This window comes from Cherax quadricarinatus, chromosome 77 (genome assembly GCF_038502225.1).
Source record: "Cherax quadricarinatus isolate ZL_2023a chromosome 77, ASM3850222v1, whole genome shotgun sequence".
Lineage (NCBI taxonomy): Eukaryota > Metazoa > Arthropoda > Malacostraca > Decapoda > Parastacidae > Cherax > Cherax quadricarinatus.
This window is the reverse complement of record NC_091368.1, coordinates 3,533,543-3,557,151: the sequence shown is the minus strand read 5'-3', so window position 1 is coordinate 3,557,151 and position 23,609 is coordinate 3,533,543. Positions and strand designations below refer to the sequence as shown.

The 23,609-nt window shown below is 38.5% G+C and overlaps 1 protein-coding gene across 4 annotated transcripts in view; it reads left to right on the top strand.

Annotated features, from left to right (window-relative positions):
- The window catches only part of LOC128701950 (F-box DNA helicase 1), a 108,635-nt gene that overhangs the window by 903 nt on the left and 84,123 nt on the right, over positions 1 to 23,609 (top strand). For all 4 annotated transcript variants that reach the window (XM_070101432.1, XM_070101433.1, XM_070101431.1 and 1 more), the window contains exon 2: positions 9,219 to 9,387. The gene's annotated coding sequence lies outside the window, so the exon portion shown is untranslated. The remainder of the gene's footprint in view (positions 1 to 9,218; positions 9,388 to 23,609) is intronic.

Below are 23,609 nucleotides of genomic sequence, written 5' to 3'. Positions count from 1 at the left end.
GAGGGCCTGGGTTCGATTCCCAGCCAGAGTAGAAACATTGGACGTGTTTCTTTCAACCTGTTGTCTATGTTCCCCATCAGTAAAATGGGTACCTGGGTGTTAGTCGACTGGTGTGGGTCGCATCCTGGGACACTGACCTAAGGAGGCCTGGTCACAGACCGGGCCGCGGGGGCGTTGACCCCCGGAACTCTCTCCAGGTATCTCCAGGTATCCAGGTAATCATTGCAACACTCTTTAACAAATCCATTGAATCCTCCACCTTCCCTACAGTACTCAAAATAGCAAGGGTCACCCCGATCCATAAAGGAGGAGACCAAACAGAGTTGAATAACTATAGGCCAATATCCAATTTACACCCTCTCTCAAAAATCTTCGAAAAATTAATTCATAAACGAATCTACTCCTACCTCATCTCCCAAAACATTCTCAACCCCTGCCAATTTGGATTCAGGCCTAATAAAAATACTAATGATGCTATTATACACATGCTAGAACATATATACACTGCAATAGAGAAAAAAGAAGTCCCACTGGGGATCTTCATTGACTTACGTAAAGCTTTTGATACAGTTGACCATGACTTGCTCCACGTAAAATTGTCACACTATGGTATAAGAGGGCACTCCCTCAACTACCTCAAGTCTTACCTCAGCAACAGAAGCCAATATGTGTATGCAAATGGGGCAAGCTCTTCCGCTCAACCAATTACAGTTGGTGTCCCACAGGGAAGTGTCCTAGGCCCTCTTCTCTTTCTCCTATACATAAATGACCTACCAAATGCTTCGCAATTACTCAAACCCACACTTTTTGCAGATGACACTACATACGTCTTCTCTCACCCGAGCCCAGTCACGCTAGCCAATACTGTAAACACCGAATTACAGAAAATATCTACCTGGATGAGGGCTAACAAACTTACACTAAACATTGACAAAACCTACTTCATTCAGTTTGGTAACAGAGCTACAGATGTACCTCTTAACATAACGATAAACAGATCACCTATCACAAAGCTAACAGAGAGAAAATTCTTAGGAATCCACCTTGATAATAGACTCAAATTTCATACACATATACAACAAATTTCTAAGAAAATTTCCAAGACTGTAGGCATACTATCGAAGATACGGTACTATGTTCCACAGTCAGCCCTCCGGGCCCTTTATCACTCTCTTATTTACCCCTATCTCACCTATGGAATTTGTGCATGAGGCTCAACAACAATTAACCATCTCAGACCACTAATTACCCAACAAAAGGCTGCAGTTAGAATGATAACAAATTCTCACTACAGGCAGCACACTCCACCAATATTCAAAACACTCAACCTACTCACCATACAAAACATCCATACTTATTATTGCACCTATTACATACATAGAACACTTAACTCTGATATTAACCCTCCCCTCAAACATCTCCTTGCCAACCTCAACAGAACACATGACCATAACACAAGGCACAGATCACTCTTTGATGTTCCTCGTGTCCATCTCACACTATGCAAAAACTCAATGCACATAAAAGGCCCTAAAATCTGGAATTCATTACCTGTAAATATAAAAGAAACACTACCTGTTTATAAATTCAAGTCTCTTCTCAAAGATCACTTACTCACTCAAAACCAAATAAATACTGAATAACTGAACCTTATAAATTGTATATCCTATATGTTACTCACAATTATATCACACAAATGTTAAACCTAGGACCCAATCTAACTTTGTTATTTTTTTAAATACACTACCTAACAGAATACTCCATTCGACTGAATGTACAGCAATGCATGCAACCATATGACCTGTCTTTGTAATACTCATTTGTGCTTTATAGTTATCTGTTTACAATAATGTTTTATCACTGATTTCATCATTGCTTAGTTAATCTTAAGTTAATTTTAAGCCAGCCCGTAATGCTATGCATATAAGTGGCTTTGGCATGCTGCTCTTACCTGTATTTTTTGTACCTCTGTATGTATGCTTAAATTACTAAATAAATAAATAAACAAGCTAGTCAGGTCCAACTCACACCCACCCACACCCACTCATGTATTTATCTAACCTATTTTTAAAGCTACACAACGTTCTGGCCTCTACAACTGTACTTGGGAGTTTTTTCCACTCATCCACAACTCTATTACCAAACCAGTACTTTCCTATATCCTTCCTGAATCTGAATTTTTCCAACTTAAAACCATTGCTGCGAGTCCTGTCTAGGCTAGATATTTTCAGCACACTATTTACATCCCCTTTATTTATTCCTGTCTTCCATTTATACACCTCAATCATTATTATTATTTTTTTTTATCACACTGGCCGATTCCCACCAAGGCAGGGTGGCCCGAAAAAGAAAAAACTTTCACCATCATTCACTCCATCACTGTATTGCCAGAAGGGTGCTTTACACTACAGTTTTTAAACTGCAACATTAACACCCCTCCTTCAGAGTGCAGACACTGTACTTCACATCTCCAGGACTCAAGTTCGGCCTGCCGGTTTCCCTGAACCCCTTTATAAATGTTACTTTGCTCACACTCCAACAGCACGTCAAGTATTAAAAACCATTTGTCTCCATTCACTCCTATCAAACACGCTCACGCATGCCTGCTGGAAGTCCAAGCCCCTCACACACAAAACCTCCTTTACCCCCTCTCTCCAACCTTTCCTAGGCTGACCCCTACCCCGCCTTCCTTCCACTACAGACTGATACACTCTTGAAGTCACTCTGTTTCGCTCCATTCTCTCTACATGTCCGAACCACCTCAACAACCCTTCCTCAGCCCTCTGGACAACAGTTTTGGTAATCCCGCACCTCCTCCTAACTTCCAAACTACGAATTCTCTGCATTATATTCACACCACACATTGCCCTCAGACATGACATCTCCACTGCCTCGAGCCTTCTCCTCGCTGCAACATTCATCACCCATGCTTCACACCCATATAAGAGCGTTGGTAAAACTATACTCTCATACATTCCCCTCTTTGCCTCCAAGGACAAAGTTCTTTGTCTCCACAGACTCCTAAGTGCACCACTCACCCTTTTCCCCTCATCAATTCTACGATTCACCTCATCTTTCATAGACCCATCCGCTGACACGTCCACTCCCAAGTATCTGAATACATTCACCTCCTCCATACTCTCTCCCTCCAATCTGATATCCAATCTTTCATCACCTAATCTTTTTGTTATCCTCATAACCTTACTCTTTCCTGTATTCACTTTTAATTTTCTTCTTTTGCACACCCTACCAAATTCATCCACCAATCTCTGCATCTTCTCTTCAGAATCTCCCAAGAGCACAGTGTCATCAGCAAAGAGCAACTGTGACAACTCCCACTTTATGTGTGATTCTTTATCTTTTAACTCCACGCCTCTTGCCAAGACCCTCGCATTTACTTCTCTTACAACCCCATCTATAAATATATTAAACAACCATGGTGACATCACACTTTTACTGGGAAATAATTTCCCTCTTTCCTACATACTCTAACTTGAGCCTCGCTATCCTCGTAAAAACTCTTCACTGCTTTCAGTAACCTACCTCCTACACCATACACCTGCAACATCTGCCACATTGCCCCCCTATCCACCCTGTCATATGCCTTTTCCAAATCCATAAATGCCACAAAGACCTCTTTAGCCTTATCTAAATACTGTTCACTTATATGTTTCACTGTAAACACCTGGTCCACACGCCCTCTACCTTTCCTAAAGCCTCCTTGTTCATCTGCTATCCTATTCTCCATCTTACTCTTAATTCTTTCAATAATAACTCTACCATACACTTTACCAGGTATACTCAACAGACTTATCCCCCTATAATTTTTGCACTCTCTTTTGTCCCCTTTGCCTTTATACAAAGGAACTATGCATGCTCTCTGCCAATCCCTAGGTACCTTACCCTCTTCCATACATATATTAAATAATTACACCAACCACTCCAAAACTATATCCCCACCTGCTTTTAACATTTCTATCTTTATCCCATCAATCCCAGCTGCCTTACCCCCTTTCATTTTACCTACTGCCTCACGAACTTTCCCCACACTCACAACTGGCTCTTCCTCACTCCTACAAGATGTTATTCCTCCTTGCCCTATACACGAAATCACAGCTTCCCTATCTTTATCAACATTTAACAATTCCTCAAAATATTCCCTCCATCTTCCCAATACCTCTAACTCTCCATTTAATAACTCTCCTCTCCTATTTTTAACTGACAAATCCATTTGTTCTCTAGGTTTCCTTAACTTGTTAATCTCTCTCCAAAACTTTTTCTTATTTTCAACAAAATTTGTTGATAACATCTCACCCACTCTCTCATTTGCTCTCTTTTTACATTGCTTCACCACTCTCTTAACCTCTCTATTTTTCTCCATATACTCTTCCCTCCTTGCATCACTTCTACTTTGTAAAAACTTCTCATATGCTAACTTTTTCTCCCTTACTACTCTCTTTACATCATCATTCCACCAATCGCTCCTCTTCCCTCCCGCACCCACTTTCCTGTAACCACAAACTTCTGCTGAACACTCTAACACTACATTTTTAAACCTACCCCATACCTCTTCGACCCCATTGCCTATGCTCTCATTAGCCCATCTATCCTCCAATAGCTGTTTATATCTTACCCTAACTGCCTCCTCTTTTAGTTTATAAACCTTCACCTCTCTTCCCTGATGCTTCTATTCTCCTTGTATCCCATCTACCTTTTACTCTCAGTGTAGCTACAACTAGAAAGTGATCCGATATATCTGTGGCCCCTCTATAAACATGTACATCCTGAAGTCTACTCAACAGTCTTTTGTCTACCAATACATAATCCAACAAACTACTGTCATTTCGCCCTACATCATATCTTGTATACTTATTTATCCTCTTTTACTTAAAATATGTATTACCTATAACTAAACCCCTTTCTATACAAAGTTCAATCAAAGGGCTCCCATTATCATTTACACCTGGCACCCCAAACTTACCTACCACACCCTCTCTAAAAGTTTCTCCTACTTTAGCATTCAGATCCCCTACCACAATTACTCTCTCACTTGGTTCAAAGGCTCCTATGCATTTACTTAACATCTCCCAAAATCTCTCTCTCTCCTCTACATTCCTCTCTTCTCCAGGTGCATACATGCTTATTATGACCCACTTTTCGCATCCAACCTTTACTTTAATCCACATAATTCTTGAATTTACACATTCATATTCTCTTTTCTCCTTCCATAACTGATCCTTCAACATTACTGCTACCCCTTCCTTTGCTCTAACTCTCTCAGATACTCCAGATTTAATCCCATTTATTTCCCCCCACCGAAACTCCCCTAGCCCCTTCAGCTTTGTTTCGCTTAGGGCCAGGACATCCAACTTCTTTTCATTCATAACATCAGCAATCATCTGTTTCTTGTCATCCGCACTACATCCACGCACATTCAAGCATCCCAGTTTTATAAAGTTTTTCTTCTTCTCTTTTTTAGTAAATGTCTACAGGAGAAGGGGTTACTAGCCCATTGCTCCCGGCATTTTAGTCGCCTCATACGACACGCATGGTTTACGGAGGAAAGATTCTTTTCCACTTCCCCATGGACAATAGAAGAAATAAAGAAGAACAAGAGCTATTTAGAATAAGGAGAAAAACCTAGATGTATGTATATATACATACAGTGGACCCCCGGTATTCGATATTAATCCGCTCCTGAGAGCTCATCGAATACCGATAATTTCGAAAACCGAATAAATTTTCCTCATAAGAAATAATGGAAATCAAATTAATCCGTGCAAGACACCCAAAAGTCTGAAAAAAAAAATTTTACTACATGGAATATTAAGTTTAATGCAATAGAATAATAATAAAATAATTGACACTTACCTTTAATGAAGATCTGGTGATGATTGATGGGATGGGAGGAGGGGTGAGGTGTTAGTGTTTAGAAGGGGAATCCCCTTCCATTAGGACTTGAGGTAGCAAGTCCTTTTTCGGGATTACTTCCCTTCTTCTTTTAATGCCACTAGGACCAGCTTCAGAGTCACTGGATTTTTGTCGCACAACATATCTGTCCATAGTGGCCTGTACCTCCCGTTCCTTTATGAAATCCCTAAAGTGTTTCACAACATTGTTTGTGTAATAGTCACCAGCACGGCTTGCAATAGCTGTGTTAGGGTGATTGTCATCAAAAAAGGTTTGCACTTTAAGCCACATTGCACACATTTCCTTAATCTTTGAAGTAGGCAACTTCTTCAATTTCTCTATCCCCTCCTCCGAAGCAGTTTCCTCAGGTCTGCCCTCTTGCTGTTCAAGATGATCTATCAGCTCATCAGTGGTTAGTTCTTCACTGTCCTCCACCACCAACTCTTCCACATCCTCCCCACTAACCTCCAACCCCAAGGACTTCCCAATGCCACAATGGATTCCTCAACTGGTATAGGATTCTCAGGGTTAGCCTCAAATCCTTCAAAATCCCTTTTGTCTACACATTCTGGCCACAGTTTTTTCCAAGCAGAGTTCAAGGTCCTCTTAGTCACTCCCTCCCAAGAAGTACCTATCAGGTTTATACAATTGAGGATATTAAAGTGATCCTTCCAAAACTCTTTTAGAGTCAGTTGAGTTTCTGTGGTCACTATAAAGCACTTTTGAAACATAGCTTTTGTGTACAGTTTCTTGAAGTTGGAAATGACCTGTTGGTCCATGGGCTGCAGGAGAGGAGTGGTATTAGGAGGCAAAAACTTGACCTTAATGAAGCTCATGTCCCCAGAAAGTCGCTCTGACAAGTCTGTAGGATGACCAGGGGCATTGTCTAATACCAGGAGGCACTTAAGGTCTAATTTCTTTTCAGTTAGGTAATTTTTCACAGTGGGGGCAAATGCATGGTGTAACCAGTCATAGGAAAAGTCCCTAGTGACCCATGCCTTACTGTTTGCCCTCCACAGCACACACAAATTAGCCTTGAGGACATTGTTTTTCCTGAACACTCTGGGAGTTTCAGAGTGATACACCAATAAAGGCTTCACTTTGCAATCACCACTAGCATTGGCACACATCAACAGAGTAAGCCTGTCTTTCATAGGCTTATGTAGTGGGAGTGCCTTTTCCTCCTGAGTAATGTACGTCCTGCTTGGCATTTTCTTCCAAAACAAGCCTGTTTTGTCGCAATTAAACACTTGTTCAGGTTTCAATCCTTCAGTGTCTATGTAATCCTTGAATTCCTTCACGTATTTTTCAGCTGCTTTTTGGTCCGAACTGGCAGCCTCATCATGCCTAATCACACAATGTATGCCACTACGATTCTTAAATCTTTCAAACCAACCTTTGCTGGCCTTAAATTCACTCACATCACCACTATTTGCAGGCAATTTCTTTACCAAATCGTCATGCAAGTGCCTAGCCTTTTCACAAATGATCGCTTGAGAGATGCTATCTCCTGCTATCTGTTTTTCATTTATCCACACCAATAACAATCTCTCAGCATTTTCTAACACTTGCGGTCGCTGTTTCGTAATCACAGTTGCACCTTTTGCAAGAACAGCTTCCTTGATTGCCGTTTTCCTGGTCACTATAGTAGAAATGGTTGATTGGGGTTTATTATACAACCTCACCAGCTCCGACACACGCACTCCACTTTCGTACTTTGCAATTATCTCTTTCTTCATTTCATAAGTCATTAGCGACTCTATTCTTGAAGGGTTGGCACTAGAAGCTTTCTTGGGGTCCATGGTGACTTATTTTGCAGAAACAAGCACCAAACACAGTGATAATATGGATAATATGGAATGTACCGAATGTATCCTTAGATGCGTGCACACTGGCTGGCTTGTAAACACTGGCACACAAGGGGCAGTTCAGGCCACACGTGGACACGTCTCATACGAATTGTATTGAATACCGAGGAAAATTTTTTGCGATAAAATGTATCGAATACCGGATTTATCGAATACCGATGCCATCAAATACCGGGGGTCCACTGTATATGCATTTGCGTGTCTGTGAAGTGTGACCAAAGTGTAAGTAGGAGTAGCAAGATATCCCTGTTATCTAACATGTTTATGAGACAGAAAAAGAAACCAGCAATCCTACCATCATGCAAAACAGTTACAGGTTTCTGTTTCACAGTCATCTGGCAGGACGGTAGTACTTCCCTGGGTGGTTGCTGTCTACCAACCTACTACCTACTCACCTCAATCATATCCCCCCTAATTCTACGTCTTTCTAGAGTGCAGATTCAGGGCCCTTAGTCTATCCTCATAAGGAAGAGTTCTGATGCATGGGATCAATTTTGTCATCCTCCTTTGTACATTTTCCAGAGCATTTATATCCATTCTGTAATACGGTGACTAAAACTGTGCAGCATAATCTAAATGAGGCCTAACCAAGGATGTATAGAGTTGAAGAACAACCTGAGGACTCCTATTATTTATGCTTCTTGATATGAAGCCAAGGATTCTATTAGCTTTATTGCAAACACTTATGCACTGTTGTCTTGGTTTCAGATTACTGCTAACCAGAACTCCTAAATCTTTTTTGCAATCCGTAATATTAACCCTTAAATGGTCCAAACGTATATATACATTTTTTCAACATCTGAAAGTATGTAAAAAAATGTAGATCTTTTTTTTTTGTTTTACATTTGAAAACGTGTAAAAAAGACTTTTATCTACATTTTTTTTGTTACATTTGAAAATATGTAAAAAAAAGTAGATCTACTTTTGTAGCACTACGAATTTGAACGTCAATTTGTTTGGACCGTTTAAGGGTTAAGATCTACATTATTTGGTTTATATGTGTCATGGTTATTGTCCTGTCCAACATTTAGAACTTTGCATTTGTTTATATTAAACTGCATCTGTGACTTCTCCGACCATTGCATTAGTCTACTCAAATCTTCCTGGAGTGCTCTAATGTCCTCGTCAGAATGAATTCGATGGCCTATACAGTTAAGACCACAGTTAACAGGTTATATTACAATATGCTGAACAACCACTGTGAAAAAACAGTGAAATTCCCAGCGCTTTCGTGACTTTTCACATTATCAAGGAACTCGTTATGTCCTTGATGATGTGAAAAATCACGAAAGCGCTTGGAATTTCACTATTTTTTCACATTGTTTGACGTATGTTTGAATATATGATAATTGTACTCGCCTAAATTTGTGAACATTTTTTTCATCATGTATTGTGTGAAGTCTTTTGAGAAATTATATTAATTAAGGTTTTGACTTCTAGCTTTGGATGTCAGTGACCCCATCATTAATTACTACTGCAAGAGACAAAGACAAATTATCATCATCAATAAGCAATGAAAAAAAAGAAGAGTCAAGAATGAGCATCTAATATACTTAAAAAAAATCTTTGAGGACATTTTTCTTTTATATTTTGACCATTAACATCACAGGTGAGGAGGACACCTTCAGACGAATTGTTGATTTTTAGATTAATATACAGCATTTGTAGATTAATATACAGTATTTATAGATTAATATACAATATTTATAGATTAATATATGGTATTTATAGATTAATATACATTATTTATAGATAAATATACAGTATATGTAGATTAATACTTATACAGTATTTATAGATTAATATCCAGTATTTATAAATTGATATACATTATTTATACATTAATATACAGTATTTATAGATTAATACTTATACAGTATTTATAGATTAATATACAGTATTTATAAATTAATATACATTATTTATAAATTAATGTACAGTATTTATAAATTAATATACAGTATTTATAGATTACTATACAATATTTATAGATTAATATACAGTATTTATAGATTAATATACAGTATTTATAGATTAATATACAGCCCATGCCGGGGGTGTTGAACCCAGAACCCTCTCCAGGTATCTCCAGGTATATGTTACTCTGTATGGTAATTGTACTAATGTGTACCTGTATCTAAATAAACTTAATTACTTACTTAACTTGCTTAATTTTCAGTAAATAACCTATTTTTAATTACTTATTTGTAGCTACAGGAGCAGAGTAATGCTCATAGTGTCCTGTTTTCAATGCTTTGTTCATCATATAATTTCTTTTAAATTTACAATGGTTAGAGTGCTTACCACATCCTCTTGTAATTCATTGTATTGATCTAACAAACCATCTGTGAAAATCATTTTCACTTCATTTTTTCTCAGCTGACAACTGTGGCCTTTAGGTACCCCATTGCAGGACTAAACAAATCCTCTTTATTTAATCTTTTATGATCTTATATGTGGTTTTCATGTTCCCTCTTTCTCCTGTGTTATTTTCAAAGAAACTGTGACTGATAACACTAGGATCATACTGACTTTCACTTTGTGTTCAATTACTATTACTACAGTGGAACCTCAAATTTCAAATGTATAGCTTATTGAACTCTTTGAAAATCGACCACTTTTTTCGAACCAACTTTGTCCCTATTATCGAACTTGCCCCTATTTTCGAACCGCCGGGTACCGGACCTGTCCGGCAGCCCATGTGCAGGCGCCATGAGCCAGTCTGGTTTTGATGATGCTTGAGTGAACACTAATCTGCGCTCTCATTCAAACATTTTACAATTATTTCATTGTGTTTAGTGCTTGTGGGACTGTGAAATAAGTTACCATGGGCCTAAAGAAACTTGCTAGTGGCACCCTTGTGGTAAAGAAAGTGAGAAACACCATAGATGTGAAGAAGGAAATAATACAGAAGTATGAGCGTGGTGTAAAACTTGTTGAGCTTGCCAGGATGTATGGGAAAAACAAGTCGACCATCGGTTCTATCCTGGCAAAGAAAGAACAAATCAAGGAAGTTGATGTTGTGAAAGGTGTTAATATGCTAACCAAAAAGGATAAAGAGATGGCAGGTGATAGTGTTTCAGATACGATTATTTGTGAAAAGCCAAGGAAGTTGCATGCCGATTCAAAGATTAAGGAGATTTGCACCAAGTGGAATGATGTCCAAATGTTTGTGCAGAAGTACCACCCTGAGTAAGCTGAAACAAACCATCTTTGCAATAAGTTTAGTGACAGAACCATGTCCCATTTTAGGGAAATCTTAAAGAGGTGCCAGAAACAGAGGACTGTGGGCAGTTATTTTGTGAGACAAGGGTCCAGTGACTCTCAAACTGGTCCTAGTGGCATTAAAAGACAGAATAGGGAAGTAACCCTAGAGAGGGCTTTGATACCTAAAGTCCTTATGGAGAGGGATTCCCCTTCCAAACACTAACCCCAACTCCCTCTCTCTTCCCTATCTTCCAGATGCCATCACCAATCTTCAATAAAGGTAAGTAAAAATGTTATTTTATTTATTTATTTTTTTTAACAAGTCGGCTGTCTCCCACAGAGGCAGGGTGACCCAAAAAGAAAGAAAATCACAAAAAAGAAAATACTTTCATCATCATTCAACACTTTCACCACACTCACACATAATCACTGTTTTTGCAGAGGCGCTCAGAATACAACAGTTTAGAAGTATATACAGTAAGGCCCCGCTTTATGGCGTTTCGCCTTACGGCGTTCCGCTAATACGGCGATGTCAAATTATGACCAAAATTTGCTGTACGGCAAGCAGTCTTTTAAATACGGCGCCCCCCACCTGGTTTGTTTACATTTTCCGTGACCACATCTATTATGTCAGGAAACTTTCCAAAATTTAAAGTGTTTTAAAGTTACTGCGTATTTTATATGTACAGTACTCTGATAATTATACTTATGTGTACCTGTACTTAAATATACTTACACACTGTGCTGGTGTGCAGGTACACATTAAAACCGCTAAGTCTCTCTCTACTCATGACGCCAATACTACGTAATAATAATCACTCTTGGGCACACTAAATGTCTTACTTTACATCAATATAGGCATTTTCATTAATCCATCTATGATATTTTCCTCAAAATTATATATGAAACCCATTACATAGCATATAAACATGATACATACACTCAGAATAAAAATTGATGAGATTTGTTTACAAAGCAGCTGTGTAGGTGGTGTCGGAAGAATTACGTTTTCTCTAGTCAAACACTGGGGGGTAACTGTAGAAAAATATTCTTTTCGTATGCCTTTACTCTATGTATAGCAATTCACCACCCTTGTGGGTTTAGTGCTTTTTATAATAATAATTTCTTTTTGATTATAATAATAATAATATAATAATAATTATTATTATTATTATTAATAATAATAATGATAATAATAATAATAATAATAATAATATTATTATTATTATTATTATTATTATGGTGTTTTGCTGTTTGTTTATTCTGAACTAACTTGTACAACTAGTACACAATGTAAGAGTATTTGTATTGTGAGGTAATTATTATTAAAATAAAAAAATATTGAGGCAAATGTTTTACAAACTCTTACAAATGGACGTGAATGAACTAAAAGTAGACACATATTAATACGCATTTCGCCTGACCAAGTGATCGTCCGCTACCTGTTCAGTTTGTGTTCTTACATTGTCTCAACTCTGTATGTCGTTCTCTCTTTCATTTACTCTTTCGTTAACTAGTTGGCTCTCATTGACGATGGGGTCTAAGGTTAGCTGTAATAAAAAGAGAAGTCGTAAGCCTCTTGCTTTAAGTGCCAAGTTAGAGGATGATGGTGTGCCATTTTGATTTTATTCAATAAACACCCTGCCACTCACCTCTCACACATTAACCCTTTGACTGTCGCGGCCATATATATACGTCTTACGAGGTACCGTGTTTGACGTATATATACTCATAAATTCTAGCGGCTTCAAATCAAGCAGGAGAAAGCTGGTAGGCCCACATGTGAGAGAATGGGTCTGTGTGGTCAGTGTGCACCATATAAAAAAATCCTGGAGCATACAGTGCATAATGTGTTTATGGTTGTATTCTCGTTTTCTTGGTCTCATTTGATAGAATGGAAAACATATTATAGAAATAGAGGTGATTTTGATTGATTTTACTATGAAAAGAACCTAGAAATGGAGCTCAAAGTAGGGGAAATGTTTGATTTTTTGCCAATGTTCAAAAGTAAAGAAATTATGCCATTGTCCAATAAATGTCCAACTAGCCATTCTAATATGCAGTCATGAATGAGTTGATGTTATTTATACAATTATTACAGTATTGCAGTAGTCTGCATAATAGTAAGTCTTCTATTTTTTGTTTCAATAAAAATTCAAAATAGAAAGCAAGAGTAATATCAGAGGGGCCTGGAGACATGACTGATGAACAAAGAAAATGTTGTTTTAGAGCCAGGAATGTCTGCATTGTTCATTCTGGACCTTATTTTGAAATTGTCGTATTTTTTAGTTTTCGTGAAATTGGCCAAATTGCAAATTTCTGATCACATTATTAGGTAGTTGAAATCGGTAAATGGGCAGTTTCTTATACTCAATCGATAGAAAAAATGGAGTTCTAAAGAAATAGCTATGAGTTTGGGTGACTGGAACAATGGAATTAGCCGAAAATAGGGCTCAAAGCGGGCGAAATCGCCGATTTGTAAACAGCCCCGAGGTCGCTAACTTCGCGAGAGCATAATTCCGTCAGTTTTCCATCAAATTTCGTTTTTTGGTGTCATTACAATCGGGAAAAGATTCTCTATCATTTCATAAGAAAAATAATTTTTTTTTTTTTAAATTTTGCGACACCAGGAGACACCTCAGGATTGGGGGTTGCAACAGTCAAAGGGTTAATATTAATATTTTAAGGTGAGTAATAAGTGTACTCTGTGTGTATCTTACCTCTTATTGTGTTTTTAATGCCTATTTCTATTGCTAACTTAATATAAGTTAGTGTAAACTTGTTGTCTGGCATTTATTGCATATTTTATATGCTCTGATAATAATACTTGTGGAGCCGGGTGGAGGGACAACATTACGTTTTCTCTGCTCAGCCATCAGAGAAAACGTGTATGAATCTGCATTTAGCCCAGCCACTCCCCCACTCCGCTTTTGTTTACAATTTTCGGCATGAATTATTCATTACTTCTACCTTCGTTTATGATGGCATCTAAAGGTAGTTGTTAGAAATGATTAAATTCAGTGAACAAGGCATGTTGATGTTAATAATATGGATCTGGGCCACAGTGTAGGTAGCCGGTAGGTGTAGCCCAGGCTACACCTACCGGCTACCTACATTGACTTTATACAAATAAATACTACTCACCTCTCTTCCTATATTAAAACTACACATATTTTAAGGTAAATAATGAGTGTACTTTATGTGCATTTTACCTCTCTGGGATGTTTTAAATATCGTATATTAAGTATGAGACGGGGAGCCAGTGCTACCTACACCTGGGCTACCTGCACCTGACTTCCTACAAATAAGTACTACTCACCTCTCTCCCAACATTAAGATTACAAATACTTTAAGATAAGTAATGAATTTACTGTGACTGTATTTTACTTTGTGTGTTTTTAATGCCTAGTTCTATTACTAACTTAATACAGTGGACCCCCGGTATTCGATATTAATCCGTTCCTGAGAGCTCATCGAATACCGATAATATAAAAAAACGAATAAATTTTCCTCATAAGAAATAATGGAAATCAAATTAATCCGTGCAAGACACCCAAAAGTATGAAAAAAAACAATTTTACTACATGAAATATTAAGTTTAATGCAATAGAATGATTACAATAACAATAAAATAATTGACACTTACCTTTAATGAAGATCTGGTGATGATTGATGGGATGGGAGGAGGGGAGAGGTGTTAGTGTTTAGAAGGGGAATCCCCTTCCATTAGGACTTGAGGTAGCAAGTCCTTTTCTGGGGTTACTTCCCTTCTTTTAATGCCACTAGGACCAGCTTGAGAGTCACTGGACCTCTGTCACACAGCAAATCTGTCCATAGAGCTCTGTACCTCCTGTTCCTTTACGATTTGTCTAAAATGGGCCACAACATTGTCATTGTAATAGTCACCAGCACGGCTTGCAATAGCTGTGTTAGGGTGATTTTCATCCATAAAGGTTTGCACTTCAACCCACTGTGCACACATTTCCTTAATTTTTGAAGTAGACACAATGGATTCCACAACTGGCATAGGCTTCTCAGAGTTAGCCCCAAACCCTTCAAAATCTTTCTTAATTTCCATACTAATTCTCACCCTTTTTACCACAGGGTTGGCACTAGAAGCTTTCTTGGGGCCCATGGTGACTTATTTTACAGAAACAAGCACCAAACACAGTGATAATATGGATAATATGGAATGTACCGAATGTATCCTTAGATGCGCGCACACTGGCTGGCTTGTAAACACTAGCACACAAGGGGCAGTTCAGGCCACACATGGACACGTCTCGTACGAATCGTATCGAATACCGGGTTTTCAATCGAATACCGAGGAAAATTTTTTTGCGATATAATGCATCGAATACCGGATTTATCGAATACCGATGCCATCGAATACCGGGGGTCCACTGTATAATTTAGTGTAAACTTGTTGTCTGGCATTTATATGCATTTATAAATGGAAAAAATGGAGTTCTGCCTTCCGGCGATGTCTGCTTTCCAGCAACAGCCTGGAACCTAACGCGCCGTATAAGTGGGGCCCTACTGTACGTATAAAGATACACAACATACTCCTCCAAATTGCCAATATCCTAAACCCCTCCTTTAACCCTTTGACTGGTTTGGTCATATATATACGTCTTACGAGGTACCGTGTTTGACGTATATATACTCCTAAATTCTAGCAACTTCAAATCAAGCAGGAGAAAGCTGGTAGGCCCACATGTGAGAGAATGGGTCTGTGTGGTCAGTGTGCACCATATAAAAAAAGTCCTGGAGCATACAGTGCATAATGAGATAAAAAAAAACTCTGACCGTTTTTTTTTAATTAAAATGCCGACTTTGTGGTCTATTTTCGTATAGTATTTATGGTTGTACAGTGGACCCCCGCATAACGATTACCTCCGAATGTGACCAATTATGTAAGTGTATTTATGTAAGTGCGTTTGTATGTGTATGTTTGGGGGTCTGAAATGGACTAATCTACTTCACAATATTTCTTATGGGAACAAATTCGGTCAGTACTGGCACCTGAACATACTTCTGGAGTGAAAAAATATCGTTAACCGGGGGTCCACTGTATTCTCGTTTTCTTGGTCTCATTTGCTAGAATGGAAAACATATTATAGAAGTAAAAGTGATTTTGATTGGTTTTACTATAAAAAGAACCTGGAAATGGAGCTCAAAGTAGGGGATTTTTGCCGATGTTCAAAAGTAAACAAATGATGTCATTGTCCAATAAATGTCCAACTAACCATTCTAATATGCAATCATGAATGGGTTGACATTATTTGTACAATTATTACAATATTACAGTAGTCTGCATAACAGTAAATCTGTTTTTTGTTTGAATAAAAACTCAAAATAGAAAGCAAGAGTAATATCAGAGGGGCCTGGAGACGTGACTGGTGAACAAAGAAAATGTTATTTTAGAGCCAGGAATATCTGCATTGTTCATTTTGACCTTGTTTTGAAATTGTCATATTTTTTAATTTTCGTGAAATTGGCTTAATTGCAAATTTCTGACCACGTTATTGGGTAGTTGAAATCGGTAAAAGGGCAGTTTCTTGTACTCAGTCGATAGAAAAAATGTAGTTCTAAAGAAATAGCTATGAGTTTGGTCGACTGGAACATTGGAATTAGTTGAAAATAGGGCTCAAATTGGGCAAAATTGCCGATTTGTAAATATCGCCAAGGTCGCTAACTTCGCGAGAGCGTAATTCTGTCAGTTTTCCATCAAATTTCGTTTTTTTGGTGTCATTACAATCGGGAAAAGATTCTCTATCGTTTCATAAGATTTTTTTTTTTTTTAAATTTTGCGACACCAGGAGACACCTCAGGATTGGGGGTTGTGACAGTCAAGGGGTTAAAGTGCAGGAATTGTACTTCCCATTTCCAGGACTCAAGTCCGGCTATATAAAATAACCGGTTTCCCTGAATCCCTTCACTAAATATTACCCTGCTCACTCTCCAAAAGCTCGTCAGGTCCCAAATACCATTCGTCTCCATTCACTCCTATTGAACACGCTCACGCACGCTTGCTGGAAGTCCAAGCCCCACGCCCACAAATCCTCCTTTACCCCCTCCCTCCAACCTTTTCGAGGACGACCCCTACCCCGCCCTCCTTCCCTTACAGACTTATACGCTCTCCATGTCATTCTACTCTGATCCATTCTTTCTAAATGACCAGACCACCTCAACAACCCCTCTTCAGCCCTCTGACTAATACTTTTATTAACTCCACACCTTTCCCTAATCTCCACACTCCGAATTTTCTGCATAATATTTACACCACACATTGCCCTTAGACAGGACATCTCCACTGCCTCCAACCGCCTCCTCACTGCAGCATTTACAACCCAAGCTTCACACCCATATAAGAGTGTTGGTACTACTATACTTTCATACATTCCCTTCTTTGCCTCCATAGATAACATTTTTTGCCTCCACATATACCTCAATGAGCCACTCGCCTTTTTTTCTTCATTAATTCTATGATTAACCTCATCCTTCATAAATCCATCCGCTGACACCTCAACTCCCAAATATCTGAAAACATTCACTTCTTCCATACTACTCCTTCCCAATTTGATATCCCATTTTTCTTTATCTAAATCATTTGATACCCTCATCACCTTACCATTTTCTATGTTCACTTTCAACTTTCTACCTTTACACACACTCCCAAATTCGTCCACTAACCTTTGCAATTTTTCTTTAGAATCTCCCATAAGCACAGTATCACCAGCAAAAAGTAACTGTGTCACTTCCCATTTTGTATTTAATTCCCCATAATTTAATCCCACCCCTCTCCCGAACACCCTAGCATTTATTTCTTTTACAACCCCATCTATAAATATATTAAACAACCATGGTGACATTACACATACCTGTCTAAGACCTACTTTTACCGGGAAGTAGTCTCCCTCTCTTCTACACACCCTAACCTGAGCCTCACTATCCTCATAAAAACTCTTAGCATTTAATAACTTACCACTTATTCCATATACTTGCAACATCTGTCACATTGCTCCCCTATCCACTCTATCATATACCTTTTCTAAATCCATAAATGCAGTAAAAACTTCCCTACCTTTATCTGAATACTGTTCACATATATGCTTCAATGTAAACACTTGATCTACACATCCCCTACCCACTCTGAAACCTCCTTGCTCATCCGCAATTCTACATTCTGTCTTACCTCTAATTCTTTCAATAATAACCCTACCGTACACTTTTCGTGGTATACTCAGTAAACTTATTCCTCTATAATTTTTACAATCTCTTTTGTCCTCCTTCCCTTTATATAAAGGGACTATACATGCTCTCCGCCAATCCCTAGGTACCTTCCCCTCTTTCATATATTTATTAAACAAAAATACCAACCACTCCAACACTATATCCCCCCTGCTTTTAACATTTCTGTCATGATCCCATCAGTTCTAGCTGCTTTACCCCCTTTCATTCTGCGTAATGCCTCACGCACCTCCTCCACACTCACTTCCTGCTCTTCTTCACTCCTAAAAGATTGTATACCTCCATGGCCAGTGCATGAAATTACCGCCTCCCTTTCTTCGTCGACATATAAAAGTTTCTCAAAATATTCTCACCATCTACCTAATACCTCCATCTCCTCATCTGCTAACTCTCCTACTCTGTTTTTAACTGACAAATCCATTCGTTCCCTAGGTTTTCTTAACTTGTTAGCTTCAAATTTTTTTCTTATTTTCATTAAAATTTCTTGACAGTGCCTCTCCCACTCAATCATCCGCTCTCCTTTTGCACTCTCTCACCACTCTCTTCACCTTTCTTTTACTCTCCATATACTCTACTCTTCTTATAACACTTCTGCTTTGTAAAAACCTCTCATAAGCTACCTTTTTCTATTTTATATGTTTAAATTTATTAATACATAATTGAACACTATATTTGTTGTGTGTATGTAAAACTATAATTAATCACTATAAAATGTATTTTTTTGTGAATATTTTTGGGTTTCTGGAACGGATTAATTGTATTTCCATTACAGTGGAACCTCAAAAATCGAACTTAATTCGTTCCAGGAGCTAGTTTTAAATTTGAAAAGTTTGAAATTTGAAGCAATATTTCCCGTGTGAAATAATGGAAATACAATTAATTCGTTCCAGAAACCCAAAAATATTCACACAAAAAATACATTTTATAGAGATTAATTACAGTGATGGAGTGATGGAGTGAATGATGGTGAAAGTTTTTCTTTTTCGGGCCACCCTGCCTTGGTGGGAATCGGCCGGTGTGATAATAAAAAAAAAAAAAAATAATTACAGTTTTACATACAACAAATACTATAGTTTTTAATTATGTATAGTAATACTGTACATATAAAATAACATTTTTACTTACCTTTATTGAAGATTGGTGATGGCATCTGGAAGATAGGGAGGAGGAGAGAGGGAGTTGGGGTTAGTGTTTGGAAGGAGAATCCCCCTCCATGAGGACTTCAGGTAAAGCCCTCTCTGGAGTTGCTTCCCTTCTCTGTCTTTTAATGCCACTAGGACCAGCTTGAGAGTCACTGGACCCCTGTCTCACAAAATAACTGTCCACAGTCCTAAATGGGATATGGTTCTGTCACTGAACTTGTTGCAAAGATGGCTTGTTTCAGCTTGCTCAGGGTGGTACTTTTGCACAAACATTTGGACATCATTCCACTTGGCACAAATCTCCTTAATCTTTGAAGAAGGCACCTCATCCACTCCCTCTTCCTCCTCCTCTGAAGCAAGTTCCTCAGCTGTGGTCTAATACTGCTCTAGATGAAGCTCTTGCAGCTCTTCAGTGGTTAGCTCTTCCCTGTGGTCCTCCACCAACTCTTCCACATCCTCACCACTCACCTCCAACCCCAGGGTGTTCCCCAATGCCACAATAGAGTCCACAACAGGCAGAGGGTGAGCTGGGTCAGGGTCAGGGTCAGCCTCAAACCCTTCAAAATCCCTCTTTTGGACACAATCTGGCCACAATTGTCTCCTAGCAGAGTTCAAAGTCCTGGAAGTCACTCCCTCCCAAGCCTTACCTATAAGGCTTATGGAGTTGTAGATATTGAAGTGATTCCTCCAGAACTCTCTTAGGGTCAACTTAGTGTCTGTGGTCACTTCAAAGCACTTTTCAAACACTGCTTTTGTGTAGAGTTTTTTGAAGTTAGAAATGACCTACTGGTCCATGGGCTGGAGGAGAGGATTGGCATTAGGAGGCAAGAACTTCACTTTTGTTAGGTAAGACACACATGCAACAGTTAGGTATCTTTATTTCGAAACGTTTCGCCTACACAGTAGGCTTCTTCCGTCGAGTACAGAAAAGTTGATAGAAGCAGAAAATACTTGAAGACGATGTAATCAGTCCATCACCCTTAAAGTTTTGAGGTGGTCATTCCCTCAGTCTGGAGAAGAGCATTGTTCCATAGTATGAAACAACATACTATGGAACAATGCTCTTCTCCAGACTGAGGGACTGACCACCTCAAAACTTTAAGGGTGATGGACTGATTACATCGTCTTCAAGTATTTTCTGCTTCTATCAACTTTTCTGTACTCGACTGAAGAAGCCTACTGTGTAGGCGAAACGTTTCGAAATAAAGATACCTAACTGTTGCATATGTGTCTTACCTAACAACCTGTCGGTATTTTATACCATTTTAATGTTCAACTTCACTTTTATAAAACTGAAGTCCTTAGACAAGAGGTCTAATAAGTTTGGAGGATGAGCAGGAGCATTGTCCATTAACAGGAGGCACTTGAGTGGCAATTTCTTTTCCTGGAGGTATTTTTTCACACTGGGGCCAAACACTTCATGGACCCACTCTTTGAAAATTTGTCTTGTGACCCATGCCTTATGATTAGTTTTCCACAAGACACACGACTTGTTCTTAACCCTTTCAGGGTCCGTCCCGTAGATCTACGGCTTTACGTTCAGGGTCCAAACCGTAGATCTACGCCATGAGCTCAGCTCACTCTGATAAACTGTGAGTGGTACATTTGGGCCTAGATATGAGAGAATACATCTATGTGGTATGTGTGCACCACATAAAACAGATCCTGCAGCACACTGTGTATAATGAGAGAAAAAAAATGAAATCATGATTTTTCGATTAAAACAGCAACTTTGCATTGTTTTTTCGTATGTTTTTTATAGTTGTATTTGCGATTTCTTGGTCTCATTTGATAGAATGGAAGACATATTACAGAAATAGAGATGATTTTGATTGGTTTTAGCACTGGAAATGGCTTGAAACTGAGCTCAAAGTAGCAGAAATGTTAAATTTTTGCCGATATTCAAGAGTAAACAAACCTCACACGTCTAATACACGTCAGCTGGTGGGTCTAATATACATTCACAAATATGGTGATGATATTTATACAATTATTACAGTATTGCATAACAGTAAATCTTCTATTTTTTGGTGTGAATAAAAATTCATTATGTGAATAAAAAATCAAAATGGAATTTATTTGTAAAGCCTCAAAACATAACTAATGAACAGAGGAAATGTTAGTTTAGTGCCAGGAATGCCTACATTGTTCATTCTGGACCCTATTTTGAAATTGGAATATTTTGAACTTTGTGTTAAATTGGCCAAATTAACAATTTCCGATCACTTTATTTTGTAGTTGAAACAGTTGACTTGGCGATTTCTTGTGCTCAATTGATAGAATAGAAGTAATACTAGTGAAATAGCTAAGAATTTGGTTGATTGGAATAATGTAATTGGCCTAAAATGGGAGTCAAAGTCGGCAAAATCGCCGATTCGTAAATATCGCTGACACATCAAAATTCGCGAGAGCATAATTTCGTAAATTTTCCACCAAATTTCGTACTTTTTGTTTTATTACCTTCACAAAAAGATTGTCTACGATTTCATAAGAAAAAATAACAAATTTTTTTTTTGAAAATTCTTGGACACTGGTGCGTGACTCCAGATTTGGGCCTTGGACCCTGAAAGGGTTAAAGACATTGTTTTTCTTAAACTCTCTAGGATTTTCTGAATGATACACAAGTAAAGGCTTCACTTTAAAATCACCACTAGCATTAGCACAGAACAAAAGAGTAAGCCTGTCTTTCATAGGCTTGTGTCCTGGCAGTGCCTTTTCCTCCTGTGTGATACAGGTCCTTTTTGGCATTTTCTTCCAAAACAAGCCTGTTTCGTCACAATTAAACACTTGTTCAGGTTTGAATTCTTCACTGTCTATGTACCCCTTAAACTCCTGTACAAACTTCTCAGCTGCCCGTTTGTCTGAACTGGCTGCCTCACCATGTCTTACAACATTATGTATGCCACTATGCTTCTCAAATCTCTCAAACCAGCCTCTGCTGGCCTTAAATTCACTATCAGCACTGGTTCCAGGAGTTTTCTGTACCAGATCGGCATGCAACTTCCTTGCCTTTTCGCAAATAATCGTCTCTGAAACACTATCACCTGCAATCTCTTTATCCTTGATCCACACCAGCAACAACTTCTCAACCTCTTCAACTATTTGTGGTCTTTTTTTTGGTTAGCATATTAATACCTTTCGCAACATCAGCTTCCTTGATTTGTTCTTTCTTTGACAGGATAGAACCGATGGTCGACTTGTTTTTCCCATACATCCTGGCAAGCTCAGCAAGTCTCACACCGCTCTCATACTTCTGTATTATTTCTTTCTTCACATCTATGGTGTTTCTCACTTTCTTTACCACAGGGGTACCACTAGCAAGTTTCTTTGGGCCCATGGCAGTTTATTTCACAGCCCCACAAGCACTAAACACAACGAAATAATCGTAAAATGCGTGAATGAGAGCGCAGGTTAGTGTTCACTCAAGCATAAACAAAGCTAGACTGCTCACGGCTCCTGCGCGGGGACGTGGACAGAGCGGGCGGCAGACAGGTCCCGTACCCGGCGGTCCGAAAATAGGGGCGCGTTCGATAATAGGGACACAGTTTGTCCGAAAAAATGGTCCTATTTTCGAAAGGTTCGATATGTGATACGTTCGATTTTTGAGGTTCCACTGTATTTCTTATGGGAAATATTGCTTTGCTTTTCAGACTTTTCGAATTTAGAACTAGCTCTTGGAACGGATTAAGTTCGATATTTGAGGTTCCATTGTATATTTATATTTTTTTAACACGTTGGCCATAACCCACTTAAGTAGGTTTACCCAAAAAAGAAGAAGCAATTTCATCATCACTCACTTCATCATTGTCTTGCCAGAGGCATTCCAATACTACAGTTAACCCTTTCAGGGTCCGTCCCGTAGATCTACGGCTTTACGGTGAGTGTCCAAACCGTAGATCTACGCCATGAGCTCAGCTCACTCTGATAAACTGTGAGTGGTACATTTGGGCCTAGATATGAGAGAATACATCTATGTGGTATGTGTGCACCACATAAAACAGATCCTGCAGCACACTGTGTATAATGAGAGAAAAAAAATGAAATCATGATTTTTCGATTAAAACAGCAACTTTGCAGTGTTTTTTCGTATGTTTTTTATAGTTGTATTTGCGATTTCTTGGTCTCATTTGATAGAATGGAAGACATATTACAGAAATAGAGATGATTTTGATTGGTTTTAGCACTGGAAATGGCTTGAAACTGAGCTCAAAGTAGCGGAAATGTTAAA